The following is a 6,000-nucleotide window of genomic DNA, read 5'->3' as shown; positions in this document are numbered from 1 at the left end:
ATCAGCTAGGTTGTTCTTCTGGTCTCGATCAGGCCCTCTCACACATCTGAGACCAGTCACTGCCCAGGTTGGCAGCCCTGCTGATCTTAGCAGGGTTCTGTCACATGTTTGGGGATTGGCTGGTGCAGAACAGCTTTGACTGAGAGGAATGAGTTCTGCTCCACGTGTTCTCCCAGCTTCCAGCAGGCCAGGCCAGGCTGGTTCCCAACAAGATAACAAGCAGAGGCAGGCATGGTCTCCTGAAGCGTGAGCTCAGAACTGTCCCTCTGTCACTTCTGCTGCCTTTCAGCCTTGTGTTGGCCAAAGCAAGTCACAAGACCAGCTAGACCCAAGGGTGAAGAGATATAGACCCATCTTTTCCCGGGAGGAGCCACAAAGGGGTAGGTATCAGTTCGTAGGCTGCCATAACAAAGTACCATAGACCAGGTGAATTAAACAATAGAAATGTGTTTCCTCACAGTTCTGGAGGCTGGAATCCAAGATCAAGGTGCAGGCAGGATTGGTTTCTTCTGAGACCCCTGTCTTTGGCGTGCAGGCGGCCACCTTCTCTCTGTGTCTTCACGTGGTCTTCCCTCGGTGCATGTCTGTGTCCAAATTTCCTCTTCTCATAAAGACACTATATTGGATCGGGTTCACTGTAATGATCCCGTCTGTACATAATTACCTCTTTAAAGACCCTATATCCAGGGGCACCTGGGTGGCTCAGTGGGTTGAAGCCTCTGCTTTCAGCTCGGGTCATGATCTCAGGGTCCTGGGATTGAGCCCCGCAACGGGCTCTCTGCTCGCAGGAGCCTGCTTCCCCTCTCTCTCTCCCTGCCTGCCTCTCTGCCCACTTCTGGTCTCTGTCAAATAAATAAAATCTTAAAAAAAAAAAAGACCCTATATCCAAACACAGTCACTATTCTGAAGGTACTGGATGTTAGAACTGCAACAAATGAATTTTAAGGTTACATAACTCAATGAATTAGGGATGGAGACGGTGGCCATCTTTGTGCTCAGTCTAATACAGACACCTGGCTTTATCCTATGCGTGATGGTGACCCTGTAAGATAGACATTCATCACCAATTCACTCACCAGGAAGCTGAGGCTCCCAGATGTTAAGTGGCTTATGGAGCCAGCACAGAAGTCTGGGTCCTCCCAACTGAAAGGCTCTTGTACATTCTCTTTTCCCTACTGTGGGTGTGTTCCAGGGCAGAGCCCAAGCTGGGGACAGGTCATCTGAAAAACCAGGTCTTCTCTTGAATAAGCTGACATGAGAAACAGGGCAAAGGCTAACCATGTGGTGCCTCCAGGGGCCCCCTCCTCACTGGACCCCGTCTCATGACAGAGCAGACACAAGAGAACACCCAGGTCTCCCTTTCCCTTTATCTGAAAGCACACTGGTTGTTTCTTGAAACTGAGAACCTAGAATTTGGGACCTCAGCACTCTTCCCAGCCTCCTGCAGGATGCCATTCCTGGTCTGTTCCAGACACAGGTTTAAGGCAGTGAATAGTATCTTTCCCACACTCATATCAGACTGCTTTTTACTTACGGCATAACTGTGCTGTTTTCCTGCCGCCTCTCCTTTGCACATGCCATTCCCTTGCCTGAAATGCCCTTCCCTTTTCTACTACTGCTTCTAAGCCTAGTTAACTCCTAGTCAGCCTTTAGAACCCATTTCAGGGCACCTGGGTGACTCAATCGGTTAAACGTCTGCCTTCAGCTCATGTTATGATCATCTGGTCCTGGGATTGAGTCCTGCATTGGGCTCCCGGCTCAGTGGGGAGCCTGCTTCTCCTTACCCTCTTCCTCTGCCCCTCCCCCCTCCATGCTCATAAGCACGTGCGTGCTCTCTCTGTCAAATGAAATCTTTTTTTAAAGATTTATTTATTATGTATTTATTTGAGATATATAGAGAGAGCACAAGCTTGGTGGGGGAGAGGAAGAGAGAGAAGTAGGCTCCCCACTCAGCAGGGAACCCCATGCAGGGCTCAATCCCGGGACCCTGGGACCATGACCCCAGCCGAAGGCAGATGCTTAGCCGACTGAGTCACCTAGGATCCCCAATAAATAAAATCTTAAAAAAGAAAAAAGAACCTGCTTCAAAGGTCTGTCCTCCCCTCTACCCTTCACCCTCCCCCTGACACAGAGGTGGCACTTCATCTCCGGTAGACCCCAGTCACAAGTTTCCCAGGCCTTCACTCCACTAGACTGTGAGCTTCTCGAAGGAAGGAAAGCTGTCTTACTCATACACCAGCCACATGCTATTGGTGAGAACTTGAGCAAGATCTTCGACCCCTCTGTGCATGCGTTTCTTCACCTGCAATTGCGTGAGATCATGTGACAAGTACGTAGAACAGTATCTAGCACAAAGTTGGTATTCAATAAATGCAAGCTATTATTATTTGTGTTATTATCCCCCAGTGCCCTGGATAGGACCTGGCCCAGGAGTTATTTGATGAATTAATGAATTATGAATGACCTTCAATTGCATGAGCAGAAGAGAGTGCGTAGGGATGAGAGAGAAATAAGAATATCACCAAGCGCCTTAAGCATTTTAATTAGAGCCTCCTCCACGCCCCCGTGCTGTCTGGCCACTGCGCTCCGCTCCTATTTTTGTGTAGCCTGCGTGGCACTTTGAGGATCAGAATTTGGGGCATCATCTTCTGCCTGCGCCCTGAGCCCATGTGCCAGACCCAGTGGCCTCCCACATGCCTCCCAGCCGCCTGCTTTAAATAGCTTCCCCTTGCTAACTGCTAATATGGAGCGTGGAGCAGAGCTTATGTAAGCTGACCAACGTCTCCCCGAACTTAGTTGAGCCCCCCGAGTCCTGTAAATCCCACCAGAGTGGGAGACCGCGGGCTTCTCCCACCAACAGGGGTCCTGCGACATTGTACTTCTCTGGAGAGAGGTGGCAGAGGCTGGTGCGGGGTGTGGGGAGCTCTGGGAACCACTCACCTGTCCCTGGTCCTACTTAAAGAAGGCAGATGCTTGTCTTGCAACCTCCCATTGATCTGGAATGCAGCCTGGACATCGAGATCTTTAATACTCTCCACGTGATTCTGATGGTCAGCAAGATTTTTTTTTTTTTTAAGATTTTATCTATTTATTTGAGAGAGAGAGAGAGTGCACAGAGAGGGAGAGGGAGAAGTAGGCTCCCCACTGAGCAGGGAGGCCCATGAGGGATTCCAGAATCATGACCTGAGCTGAAGTCAGAGGATTAACCGGATTAACCGACTAAGCCACCCATGAACCATCCGTGAGCCACCCAGGTCCAACAAGATGGAGAATCACAGCCCCAGAGCCTCTGCCTTCCTTTACCAACCCCAGCAGGTGGGCTTTATCCTGGCATGAAGCAAGGATCTCACTTTCCGGACCCCACCCCCTTTCTATAATCGACAGCAATATTTCCAGGTTTCTGAGTAGTCGTGTGTTCCCCCAAGCAATTTTGCCTTGTCTACAAACTGCCTGTTACTCTGACTACTACTCACTTTAAAATTTTAATCCTGTTCTAAGAAGATATGAAGTAATGGATTGAATGTACAAGTCTGTTTCCTTTAATACACACATAAATAAGAGCCAAACTATTAAAACTTAAACCCATATGCCACACAAAATCCTTTTGTGCAGAGCCAGGGAGGGAGGGAGCAGGATAGAGTCACCCGAGGGCTCAAGGGTGCATGGGATCAGGAAATAGAGGCCACCTTCCAGAACTGCACATCAAGGAAGGCGAGGGGACAACTCCCAAGTCAAGGACAGCACAAGCATGCTGAAAATCCTTAGAATATCTCTAGGGGAACCTACAAGAAAGTAGTAAGAGTAACTACCTCTGGATCTTCTGAACTTTCTATTTTTTTATTTTGTATTTTTAGAAATATTTTATTTATTTATTTGAGAGAGAGAGAGAGAGAGTGCGAGAGAGCACAAGCAGTGGGGAGGGGCAGAGGGAGAGAGAGCGACGCAGGCTCCCCACCAATGCAGGACTCCCTCCCGGGACCATGACCAGAGCCCAAGGCAGACACTCAACTGACTGAGCCACCCAGGCACCCCCATTTTTTTTTATAGAAAAAGAATGGGTTAACAGAAGGAAGTGTCCCAGATACAAATGCCAGTGCCAGACTCTAACTTTGGCTGAGAATGTCAGTGCTGTCCAAGCAGGAGAGGCACAGAGTTGGGGTGGGGGCCCCTGGCATTCTGGACACTGGAGACCTGCTGCCCTTTGTGTAGGACACTTTGGTTTCCTCAGGCTTCACCCAGGGCAAGCCCGAAAAACAAATTTTTTCTGAGTTTTGATGCAGCAGGTGCTGTCTGAAGACATGTTGGTTCTCCATCCCATTCCTAGGTTCTGGACCATACAAAAGAGCTAGGGCTAGTGTGCCCAGGAAAAGTAGGAGACCAAGAAGGCCTCAGACTTAATGAGCTGGAGGAATCATCCTGAGGGGTCCCCTGCAGCAAGCTCACAGGGTCTGGGGGCCCAGAGCAATGACCCACAGGGGCATCAGGGAACAGTCACATAGTACCAGATCTTAGTGAAAAGAGCAAACTCTTCTTCCCAGCAGAGTTGCTTGGGTTAGGAAAATTGCTCTTGAGGGAGTGAGGTTCCCATCACTTGAGGTGTGCAAACATAGTATGAAGAAACAGGTGTCAGGGAGGTTGGGGAGAATTTTCCTACACTCCCTGACCTTTAAGGCTCTTTGAATGCTGACCTTCTGGAATCCCAACTCCCTGACATGAGCTCTGCTTCCTATTTTGTTGGCAGGCAAAATGTGAGAGAAGGTAGGAGATACCTCCTGCCTTCATGCCTATCTCCTTGCCTTCCAAGAAAAACTTAGGTGGGTCAGGAGCACTGTGATAGGATGAGTGGGGAGATCCTCAGGGTCTTCCAGGATCAAAGGTCATTGTTTGGCATTGACATAATAACTTGGGCCTTGGAAAGGGGCCTTCAGAAACATAGGAGTTGGTGGGAGCCCTAGCAACCTCCAAGCTAGTGCCTCTCAGAACAAAGTGGGATCTCAGCAGAACAGTGGCCTCTGACTCAGGCTTCCTGCCCAATTTGGCCTCCAAGATACAAAACTGCAATGAATAATTCAATTCAAAATAATTTTTAAATGTTTTTTTAGTTTTTTTTGATAGGTTTTAAACAAGATGAACATGCAGTGAAAAGTGAATCTCGCTTTCATACTTGCTTTCTGGAGCAACCCCCAATCCTGATGTCCTCCAGAATAAGTCAAAAACCAAATACACACACCTCTCATGAAATGTGTTTTGTTTTTGTTTTTGTTTTTTTAAATATTTTATTCTGCTGAGAGCAAATGTTTACTTCCTGGGGACCAGGCGCTGTTCTGTGATCGTTCTGGTTTTTTCTCTCATTTAATTCCCACCATGTATTAGTTGGGGTTCTTTGAGAAACAGGCACCCATATGACATGAGGCATGAAAGAGATTTTTAGGGGAAAACACCTGTGAAGGGAAACAGGGAAGGAATTAGAACAAGATCACCAGATTTAGTAGACAAAAATACAACACAGCTAGTTCAATTCAAATGTCAGATAAACATTGAACACTCTTCCAGTGTAAGTTTTTAATAGGCAATATATTTGATGCATACTTATATTTAAAAAGTATTCATTGTTTGCCAGATGGTATAAATGTAATTGGACAACCAGGTCTGATCCCTGTTAGCTATTGTTAGGTAAAGGTCATTGATGATTGTCGAATAAAACCTATTCACGAGGGGCACCTGGGTGGCTCAGTTGGTTAGGCAGCTGCCTTCGGTTCAGGGTCCAGGGATCGAGCCCCACACCCGGCTCCCTGCTCAGTGGAAGGCCTGCTTCTCTCTCTCCCTCTGCCCACCTCTCTGCTTACTTGTGCTTTCTCTGTCAAATAAATAAATAAAATCTTTAAGAAAATAAAACCTTGGGGCGCCTGGGTGGCTCAGTGGGTTAAAGCCTCTGCCTTTGGCTCAGGTCAGGATATCGGGAGCCTGGGACCGAGCCCCGCTTCGGGCTTTTTGCTCAGC

This window comes from Mustela putorius, unplaced genomic scaffold, assembly GCF_011764305.1.
Source record: "Mustela putorius furo isolate JIRA1106 unplaced genomic scaffold, ASM1176430v1.1 tig00003850_pilon_pilon_pilon, whole genome shotgun sequence".
In the NCBI taxonomy this organism is placed as follows: Eukaryota; Metazoa; Chordata; class Mammalia; order Carnivora; family Mustelidae; genus Mustela; species Mustela putorius.
The sequence above is the reverse complement of the archived record's forward strand: the minus strand, read 5'-3'. Positions refer to the sequence as shown.